Source organism: Ylistrum balloti, unplaced genomic scaffold (genome assembly GCF_031769215.1).
Source record: "Ylistrum balloti isolate Yb309-2 unplaced genomic scaffold, AGI_CSIRO_Ybal_v1 Utg370236, whole genome shotgun sequence".
In the NCBI taxonomy this organism is placed as follows: Eukaryota; Metazoa; Mollusca; class Bivalvia; order Pectinida; family Pectinidae; genus Ylistrum; species Ylistrum balloti.
The window spans coordinates 832,923-848,120 of record NW_026782193.1 but is presented as its reverse complement, the minus strand read 5'-3'; the positions used below and the strand labels follow the sequence as shown (position 1 = coordinate 848,120).

General features: G+C 44.7%; 1 protein-coding gene across 1 annotated transcript in view; it reads right to left on the bottom strand.

Moving 5' to 3' along the window:
* LOC132552087 (neuropeptide receptor 15-like) overlaps nt 1-15,198 on the bottom strand; it is a 64,057-nt gene that overhangs the window by 36,862 nt on the left and 11,997 nt on the right. The gene's annotated exons all lie outside the window — the stretch shown is intronic.

The following is a 15,198-nucleotide window of genomic DNA, read 5'->3' as shown; positions in this document are numbered from 1 at the left end:
CCGTGGAGATTTACGGTTCTGATATACATTATGTATCTGATAACTGATTTTTAAGATATTTGATTTTCGTTCATTTGCAATCGTTGGGGGCGTCAAAGAGAGAGGGTTGTCTCAGACAGAACTCTAAAATAAAAATATACAAATGTCTCATTTACACTAGAAAAATTGTAGAAAGTGTAAATTAGCGATATGTTATCATTATTCAACTGAAGGAAATAAAAAAAAATTCTTCTATTAAATAAAATATCGTCATCCCTACTATAGATCAAAAAACGTCATTTCAATGAAAAAAATGAAGAATTCTACTATTTGCGGATATTTACACTTCTATGCACGCACAGAAAAGTAAAAAAAAAATCTTTGATTAATTCTAATGCGCTCGAGATGTAACACGACTTTTGATTGGTCAATGTTAGAACTTGTGATAGTAATGTATAAACAAAAGTTTTTCTAATGCAAATTTCAAAATACGGTAGTGTTGTACGGCAGTGTTGTATGGCAGTGTTGTACGGTAGTGTTGTACGGCAGTGTTGTATGGCAGTGTTGTACGCAGTGTTGTATGGCAGTGTTGTACGGTAGTGTTGTACGGCAGTGTTGTATGGCAGTGTTGTACGGCAGTGTTGTATGGTAGTGTTGTACGGTAGTGTTGTACGGCAGTGTTGTACGGTAGTGTTGTATGGTTGTGTTGTACGGTAGTGTTGTACGGCAGTGTTGTATGGTAGTGTTGTACGGCAGTGTTGTACGGCAGTGTTGTACGGTAGTGTTGTACGGTAGTGTTGTACGGTAGTGTTGTACGGCAGTGTTGTACGGCAGTGTTGTACGGTAGTGTTGTACGGTAGTGTTGTACGGCAGTGTTGTACGGTAGTGTTGTACGGCAGTGTTGTATGGCAGTGTTGTACGGCAGTGTTGTACGGTAGTGTTGTACGGCATTGTTGTACGGTAGTGTTGTACGGTAGTGTTGTATGGCAGTGTTGTACGGTAGTGTTGTACGGTAGTGTTGTACGGCAGTGTTGTACGGTAGTGTTGTACGGTAGTGTTGTACGGCAGTGTTGTACGGTAGTGTTGTACGGCAGTGTTGTATGGTAGTGTTGTACGGCAGTGTTGTACGGCAGTGTTGTACGGTAGTGTTGTACGGCAGTGTTGTACGGCAGTGTTGTACGGTAGTGTTGTACGGTAGTGTTGTATGGCATTGCTGTACGGTAGTGTTGTACGGCAGTGTTGTACGGTAGTGTTGTACGGTAGTGTTGTGCGGCAGTGTTGTATGGTAGTGTTGTACGGCAGTGTTGTACGGCAGTGTTGTACGGTAGTGTTGTACGGTAGTGTTGTACGGCAGTGTTGTACGGTAGTGTTGTACGGTAGTGTTGTACGGCAGTGTTGTATGGTAGTGTTGTACGGTAGTGCTGTACGGCAGTGTTGTACGGTAGTGTTGTACGGCAGTGTTGTACGGTAGTGTTGTACGGTAGTGTTGTACGGCAGTGTTGTACGGTAGTGTTGTACGGCAGTGTTGTATGGTAGTGTTGTACGGCAGTGTTGTACGGCAGTGTTGTACGGCAGTGTTGTACGGTAGTGTTGTACGGTAGTGTTGTACGGCAGTGTTGTACGGTAGTGTTGTACGGCAGTGTTGTATGGCAGTGTTGTACGGCAGTGTTGTACGGTAGTGTTGTACGGCATTGTTGTACGGTAGTGTTGTACGGTAGTGTTGTATGGCAGTGTTGTACGGTAGTGTTGTACGGCAGTGTTGTACGGTAGTGTTGTACGGTAGTGTTGTACGGCAGTGTTGTATGGTAGTGTTGTACGGTAGTGCTGTACGGCAGTGTTGTACGGTAGTGTTGTACGGCAGTGTTGTACGGTAGTGTTGTACGGTAGTGTTGTACGGCAGTGTTGTACGGTAGTGTTGTACGGCAGTGTTGTATGGTAGTGTTGTACGGCAGTGTTGTACGGCAGTGTTGTACGGTAGTGTTGTACGGTAGTGTTGTACGGCAGTGTTGTACGGTAGTGTTGTACGGTAGTGTTGTATGGCATTGCTGTACGGTAGTGTTGTACGGCAGTGTTGTACGGTAGTGTTGTACGGTAGTGTTGTGCGGCAGTGTTGTATGGTAGTGTTGTACGGCAGTGTTGTACGGCAGTGTTGTACGGTAGTGTTGTACGGTAGTGTTGTACGGCAGTGTTGTACGGTAGTGTTGTACGGTAGTGTTGTACGGCAGTGTTGTATGGTAGTGTTGTACGGTAGTGCTGTACGGCAGTGTTGTACGGTAGTGTTGTACGGCAGTGTTGTACGGTAGTGTTGTACGGTAGTGTTGTACGGCAGTGTTGTACGGTAGTGTTGTACGGCAGTGTTGTATGGTAGTGTTGTACGGTAGTGTTGTACGGCAGTGTTGTACGGTAGTGTTGTACGGTAGTGTTGTACGGTAGTGTTGTACGGCAGTGTTGTACGGTCGTGTTGTACGGCAGTGTTGTACGGTAGTGTTGTACGGTAGTGTTGTATGGCAGTGCTGTACGGTAGTGTTGTACGGCAGTGTTGTACCGTAGTGTTGTACGGTAGTGTTGTACGGCAGTGTTGTACGGTAGTGTTGTACGGCAGTGTTGTACGGCAGTGTTGTATGGCAGTGTTGTACGGTAGTGTTGTACGGCAGTGTTGTATGGCAGTGTTGTACGGCAGTGTTGTACGGTAGTGTTGTACGGCATTGTTGTACGGTAGTGTTGTACGGTAGTGTTGTATGGCAGTGTTGTACGGTAGTGTTGTACGGTAGTGTTGTACGGCAGTGTTGTATGGTAGTGTTGTACGGCAGTGTTGTACGGCAGTGTTGTACGGTAGTGTTGTACGGTAGTGTTGTACGGTAGTGTTGTACGGCAGTGTTGTACGGTAGTGTTGTACGGTAGTGTTGTATGGCAGTGCTGTACGGTAGTGTTGTACGGCAGTGTTGTACGGTAGTGTTGTACGGCAGTGTTGTACGGTAGTGTTGTACGGTAGTGTTGTACGGCAGTGTTGTATGGCAGTGTTGTACGGTAGTGTTGTACGGCAGTGTTGTACGGTAGTGTTGTACGGCAGTGTTGTATGGCAGTGTTGTACGGCAGTGTTGTACGGTCGTGTTGTACGGCATTGTTGTACGGTAGTGTTGTACGGTAGTGTTGTATGGCAGTGTTGTACGGTAGTGTTGTACGGCAGTGTTGTACGGTAGTGTTGTACGGCAGTGTTGTATGGTAGTGTTGTACGGTAGTGCTGTACGGCAGTGTTGTACGGTAGTGTTGTACGGCAGTGTTGTACGGTAGTGTTGTACGGTAGTGTTGTACGGTAGTGTTGTACGGCAGTATTGTACGGCAGTGTTGTATGGTAGTGTTGTGCGGCAGTGTTGTATGGTAGTGTTGTACGGCAGTGTTGTACGGCAGTGTTGTACGGTAGTGTTGTACGGCAGTGTTGTAAGATAGTGTCCTTACCATATCGGTCAGATCACGGTTTCTCTTACAAGACAAAATTCATTTTGACGCAAGCTACTCTTCTCTTTTAATGTAGAAACCCCACACACAGAACTCTCGTCAACATTTACACATACTACAGAACTCTCGTCAACATTTGCACATACTACAAGACTCTCGTCAACATTTACACATACTACAAGACTCTCGTATACATTTACACAATCTACAGAACTCTCGTCAACATTTACACATACAACAGGACTCTCGTCAACATTTACACAATCTACAGAACTCTCGTCAACATTTACACATACAACAGGACTCTCGTCAACATTTACACATACTACAGAACTCTCGTCAACATTTACACATACTACAGGACTCTAGTCAACATTTACACAATCTACAGAACTCTCGTCAACATTTACACATGCTACAGAACTCTCGTCAACATTTACACATACTACAGGATTCTCGGCAACATTTACACATACTACAGGACTCTCGGCAACATTTACACATACTACAGGACTCTAGTCAACATTTACACATACTGCAGAACTCTCGTCAACATTTACACATACTACAGAACTCTCGTCAACATTTACACATACTACAGAACTATCGTCAACATTTACACATACTACAGGACTCTCGTCAACATTTACACACACTACAGGACTCTCGTCAACATTTACACATACTACAGAACTCTCGTCAACATTTACACATACTACAGAACTCTCGTCAACATTTACACATACTACAGAACTCTCGTCAACATTTACACAATCTACAGGACTCTCGTCAACATTTACACATACTACAGAACTCTAGTCAACATTTACACATACTACGGAACTCTAGTCAACATTTACACATACTACAGAACTCTCGTCAACATTTACACACACTACAGAACTATCGTCAACATTTACACATACTACAGGACTCTCGTCAACATTTACACATACTACAGGACTCTCGGCAACATTTACACAATCTACAGAACTTTCGTCAACATTTACACATACTACAGGACTCTCGGCAACATTTACACAATCTACAGAACTCTCGTCAACATTTACACATGCTACAGAACTCTCGTCAACATTTCACATACTACAGGACTCTCGGCAACATTTACACATACTACAGGACTCTCGTCAACATTTACACATACTACAGGACTCTCGGCAACATTTAAACATACTACAGGACTCTAGTCAACATTTACACATACTCCAGAACTCTCGTCAACATTTACACATACTGCAGAACTCTCGTCAACATTTACACATACTACAGAACTCTCGTCAACATTTACACATACTACAGAACTATCGTCAACATTTACACATACTACAGGACTCTCGTCAACATTTACACACACTACAGGACTCTCGTCAACATTTACACATACTACAGAACTCTAGTCAACATTTACACATACTACAGAACTCTCGTCAACATTTACACATACTACAGAACTCTCGTCAACATTTACACAATCTACAGAACTCTCGTCAACATTTACACATACTACAGGACTCTCGTCAACATTTACACATACTACAGAACTCTCGTCAACATTTACACATACAACAGGACTCTCGTCAACATTTACACATACTACAGGACTCTAGTCAACATTTACACATACTGCAGGACTCTCGTCAACATTTACACACACTACAGGACTCTCGTCAACATTTACACATACTACAGGACTCTCGTCAACATTTACACATACTACAGGACTCTCGGCAACATTTACACATACTACAGAACTATCGTCAACATTTACACATACTACAGAACTCTCGTCAACATTTACACATACTACAGGACTCTCGTCAACATTTACACATACTACAGGACTCTCGGCAACATTTACACAATCTACAGAACTCTCGTCAACATTTACACATACTGGAGAACTCTCGTCAACATGGGATGCTTTATTAAAATGTCAATATCTCTAAGCTTCGGTTAGATTACAATAAATTAGCGTAGCATTAAACATGGATGGACGAGTCAACAACATTCAACATGTGCACCAACATGGTGTACTAATTGTACTGCATCGACAGCGAAATTGAAAGCACGCTTAATGACCTCTTGCTAGTAGTAAAGTTAAGTAAGAAGTGGCGTATTCCCTGCAGTCCATCTGGATTTATTGACCGTCTGTTACGGATGCTGAATTAACGAGTGATAATTAATGGTAGTTAGGGCCATCTCGGACAAAACATAACATTGAAATATCTAGACATGTAAACAAAGCAAAGATAGATGAATTTTCCTTCTCCATCCAAGTAGGAATCCTAACTAATTTTCAGAATAAGTTCTAACTTCTAAAGAGGTATTTGATTTTTTGTAAAAATAATGAGATACGCCATTCGTTTGATCATGACAAATTAACATCGAACGATGCTTATACTAGGCATTTCACTTTAAAATCAGATTGAAAATAACTTCAGGACTGCTTCAAAGTACCGAACAGAGTTCACGTGATTCTTGGCTTTAACAGCCGGAAGTAACCGAACAACATCTCACACGAAATTTAGAACGTCCCTAAAATATGCGACAGATCTCCCATTGATGCGCATTCTCCCGCATTCTTTTATACCAATCTGTTTTTAGTTACATATCAATTTTGTTAAATAGAAATGCCAGACTGACATACGTTTTGGCACTGGTTTTACTTAATATGATAACAGAATGCGACTAGCTGCATTGCAAAAATGTAGTGTCTTAGATATGTCAGGAAAAGTAGGAACATTTACAATTCTATAATTGTGATTTCTCTAACCGAATTTGGAAACATTGACTGCCCATCACGTTGTCACTTGTCACAGTCAAAATGGATTTCTTTGTATATGGTCATTAAAAAAAGCATGGAATTTTAATGACCCCAGTCGAATATCTCATACATCCCACGAAGAATTTTTATATGCAAATATAATACATTCTGTTTTTGCAGCAATTGCAGCCTCGAGAAATTCAATAATAAAGTAATTTTTGCTTTTAATCTGGAATGCATTTTACTTTAGGAAGGTTGTTAGTTAATAGTCTAAAAACCTAGCCAGGGATAACGGAGACTTTGTAATAAATATCTGGTTAATATGGGCGTCCTAACCAGCACCATTTACAGCAGCCCTTCCGGGAATTCGTGGACTTTAATTCATTTACAAATGCATTACATAGATGTGTGTTTGTTTTGCCGGTTTATAACAATACATGTGTTACAGACCTATATATGTGTTTGTGTTGTTTAATTGTTACAGAGATGTTGCGTCGCAGTAGACAAGAATATCTATCAAGTTTTGAGTCCTGTTTTACAATTTTACAAACAACTTTTCTTAATTTCAACTGGTAACGACGTTTCCATCCCTTTTACAGCTAGACAATTATATATATTCACAGTGAAACCTGAACAAACAAGCGGAGTACAGGATCACAATCGCCTTATCGGTAAGAATGTTACGTAGTAGCGATGTCCATTTATCGGAAACAATTCCCGCTTAAAATGAACACAACGATTTAAACGTTGTGCCTCTTGTGTAGATCGTGCCAACTGAAATCGGATTTACACACGTGATATTTTAGGCGCCAATGAAATGTTCTCAATAAACTCTTAGTTTTACATTTCGGCCTTTTTTCACGATTTCTTTACCCTCGAAATAAATAATAAGACGGTTTTTATCAGTTGTGAGAGAAAAGGTCGTGTGTACAGATTTAAGCAGCGATGTATGTCGTTCTACGACCTCCGGAACCTCAGGTGTGGGTCCGATGTGTGTCGTTCTACGACCTTCCCAACCTCAGGTGTGGGTCCGATGGGTGTCGTTCTACGACCTCCGGAACCTCAGGTGTGGGTCCGATGTGTGTCGTTCTGCGACCTTCCCAACCTCAGGTGTGGGTCCGATGTGTGTCGTTCTACGACCTCCGGAACCTCAGGTGTGGGTCCGATTTGTGTCGTTCTGCGACCTTCCCAACCTCAGGTGTGTGTCCGATGTGTGTCGTTCTACGACCTCCGGAACCTCAGGTGTAGGTCCGATGTGTGTCGTTCTGCGACCTTTCCAACCTCGTCCGATGAGTGTCAATTTCCTCAACGTCAGGTGTGTGTCCGATGTGTGTCGTTCTACGACCTCCGGAACCTCAGGTGTGGGTCCGAGGTGTGTCGTTCTATGACCTCCGGAACCTCAGGTGTGGGTCCGATGAGTGTCAATTTACGACCTCCTCAACCTCAGGTGTGTGTCCGATGTGTGTCGTTCTACGACCTCCGGATCTTCAGGTGTGGGTCTGAGGTGTGTCGTTCTACGACCTTAGGAACCTCAGGTGTGGGTCCGATGTGTGTCGTTCTCAACCTTCCCAACCCCAGGTGTGGATTTGATGTGTGTCGTTCTACGACCTCCGGAACTTCAGGTGTGGGTCCGATGTGTGTCGTTCTACGACCTCCGGAACCTCAGGTGTGGGTCCGACGTGTGTCGTTCTCAACCTTCCCAACCCCAGATGTGGGTCTGATGTGTGTCGTTCTACGACCTCCGGAACCTCAGGTGTGGGTCCGATGTGTGTCGTTCTGTGACCTTCCCAACATCAGGTGTGGGTCCGATGTGTGTCGTTCTACGACCTCCGGAACCTCAGGTGTGGGTCCGATGTGTGTCGTTCTACGACCTCCGGAACTTCAGGTGTGGGTCCGAGGTGTGTCGTTCTACGACCTCCGGAACCTCAGGTGTGGGTCCGAGGTGTGTCGTTCTACGACCTCCGGAACCTCAGGTGTGGGTCCGAGGTGTGTCGTTCTACGACCTCCGGAACCTCAGGTGTGGGTCCGATGTGTGTCGTTCTACGACCTCTGGAACCTCAGGTGTGGGTCCGATGTGTGTCGTTCTATGACCTCCGGAACCTCAGGTGTGGGTCCGATGTGTGTCGTTCTACGACCTCCGGAACCTCAGGTGTTGGTCCGAGGTGTGTCGTTCTACGACGTTTTGTCGATGTTCTTAAAGACCGAGATATTGGACTGCTCTGCATTGTATCGGTTGTGCCATTGTGCAAGGCATTTCCTCCGGACTGTTCTGTATGACATGCGACGGGCCTCTTGTATGTTGTTCAGTGATATAGCCTCACGCAAAATAACACATGGAACGCCAACTTAACTACTTTAAGCCTCATGTTATTCGTACGTCTTCAATGACAAGTGCAAAAATGTGATTGAGATTAAATTCCACACATGATAGACAGTTTTCCTTCCGAGGAACGGGTTTGACGTGTTGTTTTAGGTAGGACGTAATTATCGAATTTTCTTTGCCGACGTCTTCAACTACCACACGATAATTGATTTCCGGTTACACACAGAAATCATCAAAATTACCGGAAGTTGCGAATTAGCTGCTTGTACGTGCAATAAACGGTCCGTAAGCGTTCGAAATGTTTTATTATATTATAAAGTTGCTCATTTCCTACCCGGAAGCTTTTTTCTATCCGTTAATGTACTTGGCACCAGTCTGGTACAAAGGTTCATGTCTGGCAATATGATTACACGGGCGGAATTCCCTTCCTGATGAGTCTTACAGGGACAACTTATTGAACTTAGGAATTTGAAATTGTAAGTATTGGATATATAGTGCTATGAAACTTTACATAATCGGCCTGAACTGAAAAGATATTTCTCCTGTAAAACTTTACATAATCGGCCAGGCACTGAAAAAATATTTCTTCTATAAAACTTTACATAATATATAATGACAGAATTTATAGACGATGTCCATTGCACCTAGTTATGAAACTTCTTGTGGTAAGACTTTTTACATTTCAATCAGTCAGATTTAGTTTTTAAATATTACGATAATTGTGTACAGTGAAGATGCGACATGTTTATGGAATAGGTTAAAGTTCAAAGTCAGAAATCGAGCCACAGATCTTTGTAGATATCGCTCATCATTTTACGTTGCGAAATGTTGTGATGGTTGTTTTGTTGTACAAAATACTCTCAAGTACACATCAAATAACCCCATTCATTATACACAAGCAGAGAGTATTTGCAGATTAAGTCCAATTTATTGTTCAGAAGTCTGAATCACATGTATGTGTAACTCATTAATCATCCCTGACAGAGAGGACCTTAAGCGTCTATGTGAATGAGATGCTGTTTAGTGAAGAGTTGTTGTGATCTGTTTGTATCTTCCTACACGTGCAGTGTATATATTATAAATACACGTACATGTTGGACAGGCGTACATTGCACTCGGACTATAACAATATTCCTGTGTTTATTCGTTATCTGGTTTTTATCGCCCCGTGAACAGTCAGGGTCATTTTAAGGCGGGGCCTCCTTCTGGTAGCTAGTGGCAACCTAAGTGAACTGAGGTTCTTTACATGTCATCCAGAGCACGAAGGTTAAAGTATCTTACACAGTTTGTGTCAGCATAAACCGTCTCAATTTCCCATCATACACACTCTTTAAATGATTGAGTGTTGGCATAAAGAAGTACATAATGTACTACTTTGTTGATGGCCTCTTCCAGACCGCTGAGTTGATGCTGGAATTTTTCGAAGACACACCGCACACCCCGAGGTCTAGTAGTTCCTAGAACTGTTCAAAGACACACCGCATACCCCGAGGTCTAGTAGTTACTGGAACTGTTCAAAGACACACCGCATACCCCGAGGTCTAGTAGTTCCTAGAACTGTTCAAATACACCGCACACCCCGAGGTCTAGTAGTTACTGGAACTGTTCAAAGACACACCGCACACCCCGAGGTCTAGTAGTTCCTGCATCTGTTCAAAGACACACCGCACACTCCGAGGTCTAGTGGCTCATGGAACTGTTCAAAGACACACCGCACACCCCGAGGTCTAGTAGTTCCTAGAACTGTTCAAATACACACCGCACACCCCGAGGTCTAGTAGTTCCTGGAACTGTTCAAAGACACATCGCACACCCCGAGGTCTAGTAGTTCCTGGATCTGTTCAAAGACACACCGCACACTCCGAGGTCTAGTAGTTCCTAGAACTCTACAAAGATAGGTCGCACACTCCGAGGTCTAGTAGTTCCTGAACTGTCCAAAGACACGCCGCACACCCCGAGGTCTAGTAGTTCCTAGAACTGTTCAAAGATATACCGCACACCCCGAGGTCTATTAGTTTCTAGAGGGGTTCTAAGATACACCGCACACCCAGAGGTCTAGTAGTTCCTAGAACTGTTCAAAGACACACCGCATACCCCTAGGTTTAGAAGTTCCTGGAACTGTTCAAAGACACGCCGCACACCCCGAGGTCTAGTAGTTCCTGGAACTGTTCAAAGACACGCCGCACACGCTCAGGTCTAGTAGTTCCTGGATCTGTTCAAAGACACACCGCACACTGCGAGGTCTAGTGGTTCATGGAACTGTTCAAAGATAGGCCGCACACGCTCAGGTCTAATAGTTCCTGGATCTGTTCAAAGACACACCGCACACTGCGAGGTCTAGTATTCCTAGAGCTGTCCAAAGACACACCGCACACCCCGAGGTCTAGTAGTTCCTGGAACTGTTCAAATACACACCGCACACTGCGAGGTCTAGTAGTTTCTAGAGCTGTCCAAAGACACACCGCACACCCCGAGGTCTAGTAGTTCCTGGAACTGTTCAAATACACACCGCACACCCCGAAGTCTAGTAGTTCCCAGGGGTGTTCAAAGACACACCGCAAACCCCGAGGTCTAGTAGTTCCTAGAACTGTTCAAAGACACACCGCATACCCCGAGGTCTAGTAGTTACTGGAACTGTTCAAAGACACACCGCATACCCCGAGGTCTAGTAGTTCCTAGAACTGTTCAAATACACCGCACACCCCGAGGTCTAGTAGTTACTGGAACTGTTCAAAGACACACCGCACACCCCGAGGTCTAGTAGTTCCTGCATCTGTTCAAAGACACACCGCACACTCCGAGGTCTAGTGGCTCATGGAACTGTTCAAAGACACACCGCACACCCCGAGGTCTAGTAGTTCCTAGAACTGTTCAAATACACACCGCACACCCCGAGGTCTAGTAGTTCCTGGAACTGTTCAAAGACACATCGCACACCCCGAGGTCTAGTAGTTCCTGGATCTGTTCAAAGACACACCGCACACTCCGAGGTCTAGTAGTTCCTAGAACTCTACAAAGATAGGTCGCACACTCCGAGGTCTAGTAGTTCCTGAACTGTCCAAAGACACGCCGCACACCCCGAGGTCTAGTAGTTCCTAGAACTGTTCAAAGATATACCGCACACCCCGAGGTCTATTAGTTTCTAGAGGGGTTCTAAGATACACCGCACACCCAGAGGTCTAGTAGTTCCTAGAACTGTTCAAAGACACACCGCATACCCCTAGGTTTAGAAGTTCCTGGAACTGTTCAAAGACACGCCGCACACCCCGAGGTCTAGTAGTTCCTGGAACTGTTCAAAGACACGCCGCACACGCTCAGGTCTAGTAGTTCCTGGATCTGTTCAAAGACACACCGCACACTGCGAGGTCTAGTGGTTCATGGAACTGTTCAAAGATAGGCCGCACACGCTCAGGTCTAATAGTTCCTGGATCTGTTCAAAGACACACCGCACACTGCGAGGTCTAGTATTCCTAGAGCTGTCCAAAGACACACCGCACACCCCGAGGTCTAGTAGTTCCTGGAACTGTTCAAATACACACCGCACACTGCGAGGTCTAGTAGTTTCTAGAGCTGTCCAAAGACACACCGCACACCCCGAGGTCTAGTAGTTCCTGGAACTGTTCAAATACACACCGCACACCCCGAAGTCTAGTAGTTCCCAGGGGTGTTCAAAGACACACCGCAAACCCCGAGGTCTAGTAGTTCCTGGATCTGTTCAAAGACACACCGCACACCCCGAGGTCTAGTCGTTCATGGACTGTTCAAAGATAGGCCGCACACTGCGAGGTCTAGTATTCCTAGAGCTGTCCAAAGACACACCGCACACCCCGAGGTCTAGTAGTTCCTGGAACTGTTCAAATACACACCGCACACTGCGAGGTCTAGTAGTTTCTAGAGCTGTCCAAAGACACACCGCACACCCCGAGGTCTAGTAGTTCCTGGAACTGTTCAAATACACACCGCACACCCCGAAGTCTAGTAGTTCCCAGGGGTGTTCAAAGACACACCGCAAACCCCGAGGTCTAGTAGTTCCTGGATCTGTTCAAAGACACACCGCACACCCCGAGGTCTAGTCGTTCATGGACTGTTCAAAGATAGGCCGCACACTCCGAGGTCTAGTAGTTCCTAGAGCTGTCCAAAGACACACCGCACACCCTCAGGTCTAGTAGTTCCTAGAACTGTTCAAAGATACACCACACACCCCGAGGTCTAGTAGTTCCTCGAACTGTTCAAAGACACGCCGCACACGCTCAGGTCTAGTAGTTCCTGGATCTGTTCAAAGACACACCGCACACTGCGAAGTCTAGTCGTTCATGGACTGTTCAAAGATAGGCCGCACACTCCGAGGTCTAGTAGTTCCTAGAGCTGTCCAAAGACACACCGCACACCCCGAGGTCTAGTAGTTTCTGGATCTGTTCAAAGACACGCCGCACACCCCGAGGTCTAGTAGTTCCTAGAGCTGTCCAAAGACACACCGCACACCCCGAGGTCTAGTAGTTCCTAGAACTGTTCAAAGATACACCGCACACCCCGAGGTCTAGTAGTTCCTAGAGGGGTTCAAAGACACACCGCACACCCCGAGGTCTAGTAGTTTCTGGATCTGTTCAAAGACACACCGCACACCCCGAGGTCTAGTAGTTTCTGGATCTGTTCAAAGACACACCGCACACCCCGAGGTCTAGTAGTTCCTAGAGGGGTTCAAAGACACACCGCACACCCCGAGGTCTAGTAGTTTCTGGATCTGTTCAAAGACACACCGCACACCCCGAGGTCTAGTAGTTCCTAGAACTGTTCAGACACACCGCACACCCCGAGGTCTAGTAGTTCCTAGAACTGTTATTAAGACCCGCGTTATCAGTTGTATCATTACAGATAATCTGTTATTGTTACATGCGTTATCAGGTGTATTATAGCAGATAATCTGTTATTGTGACACGTGTTATCAGGTGTATTATAACAGATAATATGTTATTGTGACACGTGTTATCAGGTGTATCGTTACAGATAATCTGTTACTGTGACACGTGATATCAGGTGTATCGTTACAGATAATCTGTTAATGTGACACGTGATATCAGGTGTATTATAACAGATAATCTGTTATTGTGACACGTGTTATCAGGTGTATTATAACAGATAATCTGTTAATGTGACACGTGTTATCAGGTGTATCGTTACAGATAATCTGTTATTGTGACCTGTGTTAACAAGCTTACTACCAAACTGTTCCCAGAAGATGTTCGTGACACCAGAAAAAGGCGTTCGTATCACATTTGTAAGGCCTCTGACTGGGTACCCAAATGATAAACACATGCTGAACTGTTAGTATCTTACTCCGTAACAATTAGAACTTTTATACCTTGTCCAAACACTGCGAATAAGTAGTATATATACCCAAATACCTCGTTAAAGATATGACCAAAAAGTAGATATAGTTCACAGAATTTATCGGAAAACAGTCAAAAGGGAGTTGTGACCAGTAACCACAGAGAGAACGGAGGGGAATATAGTGACAAGGGACTTGTGAACAGAAACCACAGAGAGAACGGAGGGAAATATAGTGACAAGGGACTTGTGAACAGTAACCACAGGGAGAACGGAGGGGAATATAGTGACAAGGGACTTGTGGGCAGTAACCACAGAGAGAACAGAGGGGAATATAGTGACAAGGGACTTGTGAACAGTAACCACAGAGAGAACAGAGGGGAATATAGTGACAAGGGACTTGTGGGCAGTAACAACAGAGAGAACGGAGGGGAATATACTGACAAGGGACTTGTGGGCAGTAACCACAGAGAGAACGGAGGGGAATATACTGACAAGGGACTTGTGAACAGTAACCAGAGAGAGAACGGAGGGGAATATAGTGACAAGGGACTTGTGAACAGTAACCAGAGAGAGAACGGAGGGAAATATAGTGACAAGGGACTTGTGGACAGTAACCACAGGGAGAACAGAGGGGAATATAGTGACAAGGGACTTGTGAACAGTAACCACAGAGAGAACGGAGGGGAATATAGTGACAAGGGACTTGTGAACAGTAACCACAGAGAGAACGGAGGGGAATATAGTGACACGGGACTTGTGAACAGTAACCACAGAGAGAACGGAGGGGAATATAGTGACAAGGGACTTGTGAACAGTAACCACAGAGAGAACGGAGGGGAATATAGTGACACGGGACTTGTGAACAGTAACCACAGAGAGAACGGAGGGGAATATAGTGACAAGGGACTTGTGAACAGTAACCACAGAGAGAACGGAGGGGAATATACTGACAAGGGACTTGTGGACAGTAACCACAGAGAGAACGGAGGGGAATATAGTGACAAGGGACTTGTGGACAATAACCACAGAGAGAACGGAGGGGAATATAGTGACAAGGGACTTGTGGGCAGTAACCACAGAGAGAACGGAGGGGAAAATAGTGACAAGGGACTTGTGGGCAGTAACCACAGAGAGAATGTAGGGGAATATAGTGACAAGGGACTTGTGAACAGTAACCACAGAGAGAACGGAGGGGAATATACTGACAAGGGACTTGTGGACAGCAAACTTCGGAGTACATTTTGTAAATACCGTTCTCTAACTAAATTATTTAGAAAAGATGATACTTTTCCTACAGACAAGTCGACTTTCAGGAACTCTCCGTGGT